This window comes from Condylostylus longicornis, unplaced genomic scaffold (genome assembly GCF_029603195.1).
Source record: "Condylostylus longicornis isolate FDR11 unplaced genomic scaffold, ASM2960319v2 ptg000077l, whole genome shotgun sequence".
Taxonomy (NCBI): Eukaryota; Metazoa; Arthropoda; class Insecta; order Diptera; family Dolichopodidae; genus Condylostylus; species Condylostylus longicornis.
Genome location: NW_026578045.1, coordinates 3697883 through 3711836, shown reverse-complemented (window position 1 = coordinate 3711836; position 13954 = coordinate 3697883). Strand labels below are relative to the sequence as shown.

Sequence of the window (13954 nt, the reverse complement as noted above, 5' to 3'; positions counted from 1 at the left end):
ATTATATTATATAAAATATATATATTAGATTTATTGAACAATACTATCATATTTCAAAAAATTTGCTAAATTTTTCAGTTCCAAACCTTATTATACTTATATTTTACAATTGATTTGATCACAAAAATGCAAAATTAATAATTACTTGCCAGGAAATTTACTATTCTTATTTGAAAGTTAACTATTCTTCTTATGAAATTCATTATTTCACATTAAGAATTACTATTCTAATTTTTAAATTAAGATAGTAAAATCGTTGCGCGCATATCTAAGTAACTAAATTATTGCGGTAATTCAAATTGATTGTGTTAACTATAAATTGCAATCAGTTTGAAAAAAAATTACAAACTGTTTGATTCCTTAATTATATGCGGTCATACAGTTGTATGTGTACATGCTATGGAATAAGCAATCAAACAGTTGCAAAATAAGCAATCAAACTGTTGATAAATAAGCAATCAAACTAAAAATTGCATGTATGCTGCGTTCTAATATGAAATTCGTTCCTTCGAATTCATACTGAAGTTTTATATGGCATTCTAATACCTTAAATTTTATTTGAGCAAAAGAATTAAATTAATTCATTCAATCCTAATTATATTATCTACATATACTAAATAACTATTATACTTAATTTAAATTTAAAAGCAAGAGAAGCAATTAAAATTTAAAACATATCTTTATACTTATATATTTCTTTAATTGAAAGCTATTTAGTTAATAATAATTATTTGGTATTAAAATTTACCTTTCTGATTTTTATGATTTAACTTAAATAAAAATAAAACATTAAATTTTTTGCAAAATATAAAAAAAAACAAAACTCAATTAAATTCGAAGTAAAAAACTGAACAAAAAAAAAATATAAAAATTTTGTGTTTAATTTTTATTTGTAAACATTAAAAACAAATTGATTCCAAATTTATTTATTAAAATCTTTTAAATATTTTTTGTATTATTATGTCCTTAATAATAAATTAAATTATTAATTTTAATCTTAAATGAGATCTTTTTAAAAGGTATTATGTATGATGTAAGTTTTACACATGTTTTGTAATTTAATTTTTTCCCCATTTAATGATTATAAGGAAATTCTTATTCAACTTAAGAGATCATTAATTTCAGTATATAGTTGGATATTATAAATAAGTAATTGAATGTAGAGGTAGTATAGCTTGAATAACTGCGCCTTTTATTTCATACCTTAATATATAAGTATATTTTTATAATCTTTTTTAAAATCTTTTAAAAATAATAATTGACCCGTATCATATTCTTGAAATCTTTCCAATGTTAATTGGACAAATAAATTTATAGTTACTAGTTAATAATATTAATATTTATGTATTTTATATGATTTTTGTTTCATTGCTAATAATAGACAACCAATATTTGTAGATAAGAAATGTATGGATTATTGTTAGCAGTTTTTGTTTGATTTGATTAAAAATCGTAATTATGAAGTTTGATTTTGTTTCACGAATGGCATTCGTAGATATAATTTGACAGAAAAAGCAGGAAATTGTAATCAAATCAAAAAATATTCATTAAAAATATTTGATGTTTCACATCCTTTTCGAATCAACGAACATCTTTTGATTAGAAACAATCGATTTTTAAACATTCAAGTACTTTGTTTGATGGATAAAATGTAATGTGTAGTTTGACATTGTTAACTTAAGTGCTTCGAACATGTTCGATATTAATATGATTTGATTGAATTAACTTAACTGCTTCAAACATGTTTGACATTATTTTGACTTGACTGAATTAACTTAACTGCTTCGAACATGTTCGATATATTAAAGGTGAATTGATAAACTGACTTTTTACAACTATTTAACATTGTAAACAATTTTCCAAAAATTTCAAGAATTACCTATTTCTTTTTTTTTTAGCTCTACATTCTACAAAATCTTTAAATATTGTGCATTAATTTTAAAATATTAACAATCCATTTTGATAATCGATATTATATTTGGTTCGAAAGAATTTCATTATTAATACGCACACATCGCGTTATAATTATGAAGGTTTAATTTGAAAATAAGTAATGTTTAACATTATATTTAAGTAATTCTCTCTTCCTTAAAACTATTTATGTTCATTCATACAATTTTTATCTGTATATGTATAAGTTTATTGATTAATAATACAATCTTAATCTTCAAAAATTAATTCCAATTTGTTGTTTTTTTTATTTTTTGCAATATTTTTGAATTTATCATGTTGAAAATGAATTTTTTCTTTTGGTTTTATAACAAAATATTTTGATGTAATTTATTAATGTAATTGACTGACCCTTCACATATTTATGTATAATATGTTGTGCTCATACATGTATGAATGTGACTTGTGTGCTTATACCGCAATAATTTGATAACTTTCGGAATTCAATGTATAATGCTTTTTTTGTTTTGGTAATTTCTTTGAAATAAAATAATAATTACAATGAATTAAGGACAATTTAGATATATTCATTTTGTTCGAAAGGTTTACACTATGTTATACACTTCATACATATGAGAAAAGCGAATTGTAAAAGTAATTTTTTTTTTCTCTGTTTATTGTTTTTATTAATTTATTTTGAAGGTTTAAAATTAAATTCATTTTGGTTTTTTTTTTGTAAATTTAAGTTATTTACAGCTGTATATAAATAATTCTGTAATTATAGAGATGATATTTCTTTTAATGTTTAAGGAAATATTTTATTTAATAACATTTAATAAAAAAACAAAAAACAAAATGAAGAATTTAAAACTTAAATGAAAAGGTTTTTTTCTTTAGTTGCTTAAAGACGCAGATGTTTTTTAATCGCTGGGAATTTGTTTTCATGGCTTTTTTTCTCATTTTCAAATAATTAAAGGGTTTAAGTTTTTTTTTAACGTTTTAAATGGAAAAAAATTATAACAGTTAGTGAAAGTAACTTTGAATTAGTACCTAAGTGTTAGTGTGTTAGTATAAAATTATTTTATTTGAAAAATTTTTTTTTTGTTTATAGACCAAAAGTTAAAAAACGAAAAATAATTAAGTTTTCATGAGTTTTTCTTTATGTTATTCTTAGGGCCTTTTAATTTTAATAATATGAACGTATATGTAAGCGATTAAATTACGATAAAATAAATTTTAAAATTAGTAAAATTATGCATAAGTGTTGCTTTAAGTTTTTACTCACTCATTTTGATATTGCATTTTAAAAAATGATAGGTAGGCGCTAGTAATAATTGTGCGGCATAGAGTAGGTCAAATATGCGCTCGTCTGCAATGTGGAATTTAAAATATTAATTTTTAAATAATTTAATCTAGCATACTCCATTTTAGTAGTTAATTTATGGTTAATCTGGCAATAAAAATATTATGTGAAATAGTCCACTAACAATACTAAAATTTTTATGTCACCTTTTTTAAAATTGGATTATAGCGAAAATTACACTTAAATAACGGTATTTTCTTTAAAAAAATGTTATAATTCTAATTAAATACTTCATTATTATTGAAATACATGAAGCTTACCATAAAATATCTCAAAAATTTTTTATGGGCGTATTTAATAAGACATAACTCATAAATTTCGTTATGCTTGTAATACATAGCATTTTGTAATATCATCTTACCTTCAATTGACCTTGATTAATTTAAGGGGGGGGGGGGGGGAGCAGGAAGGGGGTATGGGTTTTTAAGGATAATAATGAGCTTTTATATTTGAAGAGCTTATTCGTTCATTTATGGTAATTATTCCCGAAAATCATAAAAGACAAACTTGCAATCTAATCGTAATTTAAAAAATAGGTTCAAAATTCCACATAGTATCAAATGTGATATTATTATAAAATCCAGAATAATGAACAATTTAATTTTTTATACTGATATCTGGAGAACAAATTATTGGATTTTTAACTAAATTTTACATTTAATTAATTACAATACGTTGAGTAATAATTAATGTAAAAATTTTACATTAACGATTTACAAAATAATAAATCATGTTTAAAATCGAATCAATAAATTCAATATTTCAGTAATTTTGGTTCTTATTTAAAAATTTTAAAATTTGTTATATTAGATTTCTTAAATTTCTGAAATTTTTATTATTTCTATAATAAAACACTTTCTTACAACATACTTTATTTGTATATGTGCCATAAAATAGTTGTATATATATATATATATATCATAAAATATTTGTAATGCAGATAGATAAAATAATAAAATTTAATTTGAAATTTTTATGATATAAAATAAATTAAGCATTTTTATTGGTTTTCATATCATAAATTAATAAAAGAAATTTTAATAATAAAATTTATTTATTATTCACAGCTTTAATCAATTTTTTTTTTTTTTGTAAAATTATATTTTATAATAACATTGTGCTTAATGGGTTTTAAATAGTATTAAGTCATTATTTAAATTTTTCATAATTATTTATTTAATTCGATCTTAAAATAATAAATTTCTCTTAAGCTTTTAGTTTAAAAGCATAAATTTTACATATTTTGTAATATTTTGTAAACATTTTTTATACCATAATATGTTAGTATATTCATTGTAACATTGTAATTATTTTATTTTTTTCAGATTTAATTTTATAATACTAATTAAAATTATAAATTGTATATCGGTATGTAATTAATATTTCAAAATTATGTATTGAAATAAAATGCATTGAGAAAATTTTTTTTTCCGTATATTGAAAAGATTAAGTAGCCCACTTAAGTCTTTTGTTATTAAAACGCATTTGAATAACATTGTAAAAATTTGTTCTACATATTATCTACGTTTGTATGTAGCTACGCGTTGTTATATTGCATATGTTGTATGCAGTTATATTGGGATAACGCATTCAATGGAAAGAATTTACAAATTTCATTTAAAAATAAAATTAAACTGCAAAAGTAATAAATTAGTTTAAAAATAAAAGAAACTTTACTCTTAAGGCTTTTATCGAGTATAATTATAAATTTTTAATTTAATATTAAATTTCAAAAAAAAAAATATATTGCAAATAATTGCAATATTTCAAATAAAAATGTTAAGATAATTATGAGCTTTCGGTATTATTTTGTAGCTTTGGGGCTACTTGTAATAATTCGCGTATAATTGGAATAGATTTACATAACTTTTATTAATATTTTCTAGTATTTTAGATTATTAAATAATTAAAAAATTATTTCGGACTTAATAAATAAGATAAATAATTTTAAATTTTTGTGCAATTTTTTGAGAAATTTATATGATTCTGAAATTTGTGAAATGCTAATAATATTGGTTTCCTTTCTTTTCTTTCCCTTTCTCTGGGGACCGAGATCCTTGAGCCACTATCAACCGTCAACTTTTAGGATGATTTGTGATTTCCGTCCCCACTTACATCAGCGCAGGCCCTCGACAAACCGCAGCATAACAACTACATTATGGAGCGAGAACATCCCCGGGCTTTTATTAAATAGTATTTATTAAACGATATATGGGCTTTTAGTCATAGTATTTATTATACAATAAAAATTGTAAGATTTTTCAAACAGAGAATTTAATTAATTTTAAAAATGAATATTATTAACAAATATAGGAAGATGCTAAGACAAGAGGTAATGCTAGTCTTCGTATAACAGTATCGAAAGAATTTGCTAACAATGAATTATATAAGAACGAATGTAGCCATCATTACTATAAAAAATATGTATAAGGAGATGTTAAGACAAGAGGTAATATAGAGCATTGTATTTTTGATTTACCTATAACTTTACGCATGCTGTGATTTTATTAAATTATTATTTGCTTTCTAAATTGTTGTGAGTTTAGGATGTCGCAAAAAAAGTAGTTATTGAGTAGTTATTAAAAATATTTCTGTGAAAATATAGTATAATCTTGAACCTCAATTACCCAAATATAGTATAACAAAAATTAAACATACCAGCAACAATACTAGAATTACGCTTTTCGAATTATTTAAATTACATACTAATTAGAGCTATACTGCCAATTATAATTTTAAACTAAATCATATGTGCTATGCATTCAGTTCACGAATGACAAATAAAACCAAACCTAATATCAATTAATTTTTATTTAAATTCCAAAAATCATATTTTATGTGAAAATTTAATTATTAGCATAATTTTTACTTAATACTTACTTATTTTAAAATGAACATTAATTAAACTTTTAATTTATGAAATTTCAAAAGAAGCATAAAAAAAAACAATTCGAAAAATCGTTACTTCCCACTTAATACTTAATTTTTTCTATTCTAAATTAATGACTATTGTTGATAATTTATTTAAAAAAAAAAATTAGAGTATAAAAATAAATTCGTGATAATAAAATGATTTAATGTCTTGCATTAAAATCTACAATGTTACACATTGTAAGGGCCCTTTAATTATTAGATTTATTCAAATTAACAAATTCCATATATAATATGTAGGTAAATGTGCGTATGATATGTGTGTTTGTAGTATATGTATAATATGCACAACATATACACATATAATATATTATTTTATAAATTTTACTGTTAATATTTTTAATCCGTTATACAAAATAAGTTATTGATCACGTTATTTTTTAACATTATAAAGTAAAAAAATAAAAAACGAAACAACAAAAGGAAAAAATTTAACAAAATTTAATTATTAATGAATGGCGTAAAAATTATTTTTCACTATTCGAAATTTTTTAGATATTTTAGATATTTGTTGTTTTACTCAACACACATGAAAAATGCTTATTGAAAAATCTTATGTCGTAGTATGAATTGACGTTTTTTGATAAATAAATAATTAAAAAATTTTGTGATTTTAAAATTACCCTATTTAAATATTTTATATACCTTTTTATATATATATATATGAGATTCACGAGAATCGATAGTCTATATTTTTGAAAATATATTTTAGTAGGTAGCTGAAAGTAATATGACAGGCAAAAAATAGCGCCACCTTTTTAAACCAATGTTCGTCATTCGTTTTTTGTCCGTGTTTTTTTTTACGCGGAAGATATTGTTGGCAGTAATTTGAACTTAGAAAAACAGTTTGTGTATACAGAACACTTTTATCTATTAATGTAAATTCTGTTATATAAGAGTAAAAATGGATACAAAAGTGTTAAAACCATCTATTGGAGAATTGTGCAAGTTATTGCTCTCATCAATAGTGTTCTCTCATTTTATATAGTTATATTAAATAGTATAGATCTATTGTGCTGACCCCCCTCCCCCCCCTTGAGTGCAAGGCGTGGCTCAATCAGCTCGAGATTCATCGAGCAATTCATCGGGCTCGGAGGACCGCAACTCATGTAACATGTAAGTGATTAAATTCTATTGTGATGCAATAGTTGCATTCAAAAACTATTTAGGAAAAGCTATGCTTGAAACTTTGGTCGAGTGTGCCATATACTTGACTTATTTTACTATTCTTATTTATAGACTATTGAGTTATAATCAAAAAAAAATTTTTTTTTCAAAATATTTTAAGTATATTGAGAGCAGCTTTAAATTTAAAAATTTTCTTTAAATTTAAAGAATAAAAAATAATAAATGATCGTGTCATCGATTTATAGTCTAAAATAATTTTTCATATTCTTTACGGAAACGGAAAAAAATTCAAAAGCAACAGGTATAAAAAAGTATAAGAAATGTATAAAATATAGAAGAAAATTATAACTCTCAAGTATTTGGTAGTCAGTCATCGCTATTAGAGTGTTAATTATATACAAATTAAAGATACAAAAATTAACTTTTTTTTTTGTATTTATTTCACTTTAAATTTCTAGGCATTTTAATCGCTTTCAAAATTCTATACATCCCATATATCTAATATTTTTGTAATATTACAGTAGAATATAAAAATTCAAAGAAAAAAAAAACACCATAGACATTGTAATTTATTTTTTTTTTTTATTATTTTTCGGAGACCAATAATTCACGATTTAGTTTTTTTGTATTCATGACAGCGATGAAGCAAAAATAGAAGAAAGAAAGAAAAAAAAAACCGAATATAACAGAAGAAAGGTGTGGAGTTAATCTACGATTAACAAAATTTTATTGTTAAGTCTAATAGGTTTAAGCATTTTTTTTTAATGAATTTTTTGGTAGTTTTAATGGTTTAGAAAAATAAAAACAAGAATCATAAAACGCAAAAGAAATAAATTATCGGAAATCATCTATCATTTTGTTGACTATTTTATAATTCTTTTTTTTTTTTCTATTCCACGAATATATTGCGGTTGTATACCAATTGAATTGATTATATATAGAGATGGAAATATCGTTTATCTTCAAACGTGTTTCTTTTTATTTCATATAAATTTTAAACGCACTTTCCTAAATTTAAATGTATATGCGACGAGTATTTTACAATTAGGAATTGTCTAAATGAGATTTAATGTAGACTTAGCAATACTTTTAGGTTCGGCTATATAAGTAAGAAGATTTTTAAGTTCTATTGCAAAAAAATATAGTTATTTAATTTAATTAATATAAAATTTATATTTATTCCGAATTCATACGGATTATAAATTTTGGCTGTTTAAATTGGGTTGTTGTGTGGAGGCTGTTTCGAAATTTTGTGATTATCGTGTGTTACAGCTTCTGCAATTGTTCTAAAATTTTGAAATAAGGTACTGATTTCAACTCTGAATGTTTCGGAATTAAACTCCGAAATTCGGAGTTTAAAAAATCAAAATTCGGTTTCAATTTGAACTCCAGATCCAACTTAGATTTTGACTCCGAATATTACTTCGACTCCGAAATTTATTCCGAATCCTAATTCGATTTGAAAAAAGTTTCATTTTCGACTTTAACTTTACCAATCTGGCTGTTCTCAATTTCAATATTTCGTAAGTGTGCTTTAATAAGTACGTTATAGGATTCTGTTACTGTATCGAACGCTAAGGCTAAATTTACTTGAAGATTTCGTTAAAAAATAATATAACGAACGAATTCTATTTAATTGTTTTATAAGTTAAGCTTTTTCTAAATTCAAATTTTCAATAAAAGATATTTATTTATACATTATTGACAATTTTAGCATCACTTTTCAATATTTTCCCGATTCCATGTTATATGCTGTTATTTTTTTGGAATATTATAATGGAATCAATAATAATTAAATAAAATGTAATTCTTTATCACGTTTTTACTTTTAATTTATACTTATAATAATAATTATGGGTTTTAATTGTCAGTTTATTTTCTATTTATGTATATATTTTAATGGAATTTTTCTTGTTCATTATATTATTATATATATATATTTTTCATAGAAAATTTTCACTTTATTTTTACTATAAGTATGTAATGTTTATTTGAAAATCAAGTCATATATTATTATACTTGAATACAATTATTGGTATAAAATTAAGTATATTACCATATATAATGGGTATATAAGTTCATAAACTTTTTGAAAACTAAAAAAAGAAATTCCAATAATTAATAATATTGTAAAAAATGAAAATAAAATCAAAATCGATTAGTTATGAATGCAATTTTTCTACTTTAAATAATTTTTTATAATAGAATTCGTTTATTTATGTATTTGTTTGTGTGATAGTCTCTCAAATATTAAAAAATTTTCATAAAAGTTCATTAAACTTTCAAAATACTAAATAATTTTTACTATTATGCACTGATGTTAAGTATTGGATAGCATATACATACATATGTAATAATAATGAACTTAATTGTGTAACTAATTTAATGACCTAGGAAACCTCAAACCAGCATTTTGGAATTGTAAGTAATAAGTAATATTTGATTAAATACTTATTAATAATATTTGAATGGTCATACAATTCATAGTATAACATAAACTTCGTATATGTATATTTATTGAATTTTTTAAAGTTCCGGATTTTAAGTTGTAATTCATGTATACAATGGTTTTTAAATTAAATAAAACTTAATATACTTACCTTACTAATTAAGAATAACTCAAGTAAATCTTGTAATATCTTGTATATTATTGTAAATTATTTAATAATAGGTTGGTGTTACCATTATATATATGTAAATTATTAACTCAATAGTAAAGTTTTACAATAGTTATTGTGTAAGAATTCAATTGATTTGTAAAATTGAATAGCTATAATATATGGGAAACTGTATAAAATTACAAAAAAATTAAGTATAATTCTTGGTTACATTTTTAATTTTAATGAAGTAAAATTTTTTCCCAAATTAATATAAAATTGTTTTTTTACTACATAACATTCATATGTGTATGATTTACTAAGAGTCATTCATTAATAATTTTAATATTGAGCGGGTTTATTGGTTTATTATGTAAAATGTTTTCTATATGATTTCATATTATTATAGGTTATTTGAAATTTATTTAATTTATTTAATTTGCCGGTATACTTGAGTATTATTGAATATTGCATTACTTGTATTTCGATTTATTTTGTAAGATTAATTTGTCTACTCTGAATCAGGACGTTTATTAGTAAGGAAATCCTTAATTTGGAAAATATTATATCTTTTAGTGAACAGGACGTTAAAGTCTGTTGAATGATACTATGTTAACAAAATATATTGCTTTTCATCTGTAAAATTGCATGATATAAGTAAAGTAAAATATATAAAGTGTTTAACTACAACCAAAAAGAACCCGTTATTATTAGTATTAAAAATAATTCCGAAAGTTTTTTAATAATGAAAATATTTAATTAAAATAAATGTGATTTAGTTATGAATAAGTGGTTTTCAAGATACAAGGGATCTTAAGAATATTTGATAAAAATTTTTACTTGCATACGCCTTTTTGAGATACGCCGAAAGGAAATTCTAACTATACGTTTTTAAAAGGACTTGTGAGCACACAATATAATGTACTTTAGGAATAACAAGCATTCTAATTCTAGAAAAATTAATTACAGACTCACTTGATATTTTATAAATCCCATTTCCTTTGAATTCATATTTGCTTCTAATTTAGATTAATTTAGCTACAAGTTGTAAAATTAACTTAATATAGAACTTATGTCTCTTTTTGCTCACGTATTCTACTTCAATATCAGTTGATCATTATGTTAAGTTTGTATTATTGTAAAATAATGATGAATTTTACCTTGGAAGTCGGAACAATTAGTAAAATATTAAAAATATCGAACTTACCTATAGAAAATTTCTCAAATTTCTCTAGATGGTGTTGAAATGTTGAAATGTACAGCTGTTTTTTACTAAAATTGTGAAAGTACAAATAACCTGTCATCTCATAGTAATTTATTGTGTATGTTTGCAGCTCAAGCAGTTTTTTTTTTCCAAAATTTTCAATTATTTTTCACATTTCATTTAACAGTGCCTCTTAACAAATTCAATTAAGATTGTAAATTTCATTTTGTACATTTAGTAATATGCGAGATATTTTAAAAAGTAATTTTTATATTTTTGTAATACTTTGATCATAAATTGAATATTAATTGCAATTTCATAGTCAATTATTTTTTTACACTCCCTTCTCCCGTTTTTTTTTCACATTTATTAAATTGCAAGCAATTAAAAAAAAAACACAAATTTTTTTTTATTCCAGTATAACACTTAAATCGATTTAATTTGAATTTAATGGCTACACAAAAATCAAATAAATTTTTATACTAATTTTTTTTTTTTTCAACATTTTACATATTTTATTTTAACAGTGTTTTTTTTTTGTTTCAAATATCACTCAATTTTTTTTTCGAGATTAATTTTAAAAGGAGATGTGCTATTAAAAAAATTAATAACTTTCATAATAAAATTTTTTCAATTTCAATAATAGTTTTGAAATATTGCAATATAAAATCAAATAAATTTTGTAACTTTTAATAATTTGGAAATTTAATAATTAAATTATTAAAATGTTAAGGTTGTTGCGTGCCAAATTGTTGATTTTTATGTTAGATTTAAAATTTAATTGTTATAAAATTATTAAAGTTAATTAATTTAATTATGATTTTGTTTTTAGTTCAAATAACCTAAATAAATAAAATTTTTTCGAAAATGTAAATTATTTCATCCTCAAAGGCTTTTAATATTTTATTCAAGGTGGTTGTTTGAAAATAGTTTTTGTGTAGCCTAAGGGAGTATAGAATTTATTTATTTAGTTATAAAAAGTGTTTCGTATAAGGTTCAGAAAAAAATCGCCAGAATTTTCAATTCCAAAAAATTTATTTGACTCTTGGTTTAGAGAAAAAGTCACCCAAAGCTTGGTTGTTTTTGAATTTTTTTTTTAAAAAACACGAAATTTCTCGGAAATTTCGACGAGGTGAAAGTTCTCTATTCAATATTTTTTCAGTATTCCATAATAAGTAAAGTTTCTCAAAATAATTTACGACAATGATTATGGTCAATTTTAGAATGAGAAGAGTTCACATATCTAAACAGTTCTTACCTGAATATCTAAAAAATTCAACGTGAAAATTCAATTTTACGTGATTTTACAAATTCATGTGTGTTCGTCAGAAATTTAGAAGAAGAAAAAAAGAGATATTTAAATATTTATATTAATTTTTTTTTTGGATGTCTAAAATTTAATTTACATCAAATTTTTGTAACAAAATGTTATTCTGTTATATGTCAAAAAATATAGAAAATAATGAATGACATATCAACATATTAATCTGGACATATGTAATTGGGTATGTTATTTTATAAAAACAAAAATAGCAAAAAAAAACATTAATTCTCATGTTCTTTGGTATATGATTGTCTCACTTAAATTAAAAAAAATGAGAAACAAAAATTTGTTGTGGTGCAAAAAAAAACACAAACCTTTCATGTTCTTTTTTTCTTCTGAACATTTTTTTAGTCGTGACTTCAAACACTTGTCATATCATTTTGCCAGCATTAATCAAAAAATTTATTCAAAATAAAAAAAAAAAATTAATCAATTGTGGCAGAGATTTTTTTTTTCTTTTTTGTTTTTCTTGGCCGCATCCATTCATTCACAATTTACGAATTTATTTTACGCAAGATCTGCAACACTCTTAAGTGTATTGATTTTGAGACAATAATGAAATCAATAAGATGAAAAAGAGAAACAAAAACTGTAGACAATTCAAAATTTTTGTTATTTTTGTAATTTTTCTCAATTTGTTAAAAAAACAAATACATATACTTAATTATAATTTCAATAGGTCAAAATCATTATTATTATAAAATTATTATTATTACTATATAGTTGATTTCAATTCATAATTTTGATTGATGATAACAATTTTTATATATATATATACAGGGTGTACCATATATAAAATTGGCTTATATAGCTGTATTAATAAAATACGTCTTATGAGATTCTCCTGACGACCATTAATATTTGCAAGCCTGAGGAAAACACGGTTTTTATATTGAACATTTGCACAACAGAAACGAACACCATTTTCAACAATAACTTCTTAACCAGATCAGGTAGTATAATTAGTCATATAGGAAAGTGAAGGTAATTTGTCAAGGTTGACAGCTGTGTTAAAACTAGAGAAAACTTCAATGTTACGTCATCTATAAAATTAAAGTTTTTAATAATGAAAAGTTAAAACTTCAAATATTTCGAACTTTATAGTCGTATGGTTCCGGATTCTGAATAGGTCATAGATAATGTATACATTCATAAGAAGGCCCTTATTCTGGAGTTTCTAATCATATTTAATAATGCTTCTGTCGTATGCAGGCATGCAACTATATTTAAAATTTCAAAAAGTAAAAATATGAGTCGAGTTTGAACCCCTAAAACTCCGATCCTGTTGAAGTGCGAATATCGCCTCCATACAAATATTTTATCTACTCATTATTGCCTATACAGTGGTATATAGCAGTACACTTAGATACGAGACACCTTGTATATAGGCATATTCAAGTAGAATCAAGTAAAAATCATAACTATTATCATTATTATTAATTGGTATTATCATTATTATTACAATCAATATCATTATTATTATTAACATTGATTATTAATTGTTTTTTCTTTAAAAA

At 22.6% G+C, this 13954-nt stretch overlaps 1 long non-coding RNA gene across 1 annotated transcript in view; it reads left to right on the top strand.

The window, feature by feature from the left end:
- The window catches only part of LOC129612830 (uncharacterized), a 107413-nt gene that overhangs the window by 274 nt on the left and 93185 nt on the right, over positions 1–13954 (top strand). The gene's annotated exons all lie outside the window — the stretch shown is intronic.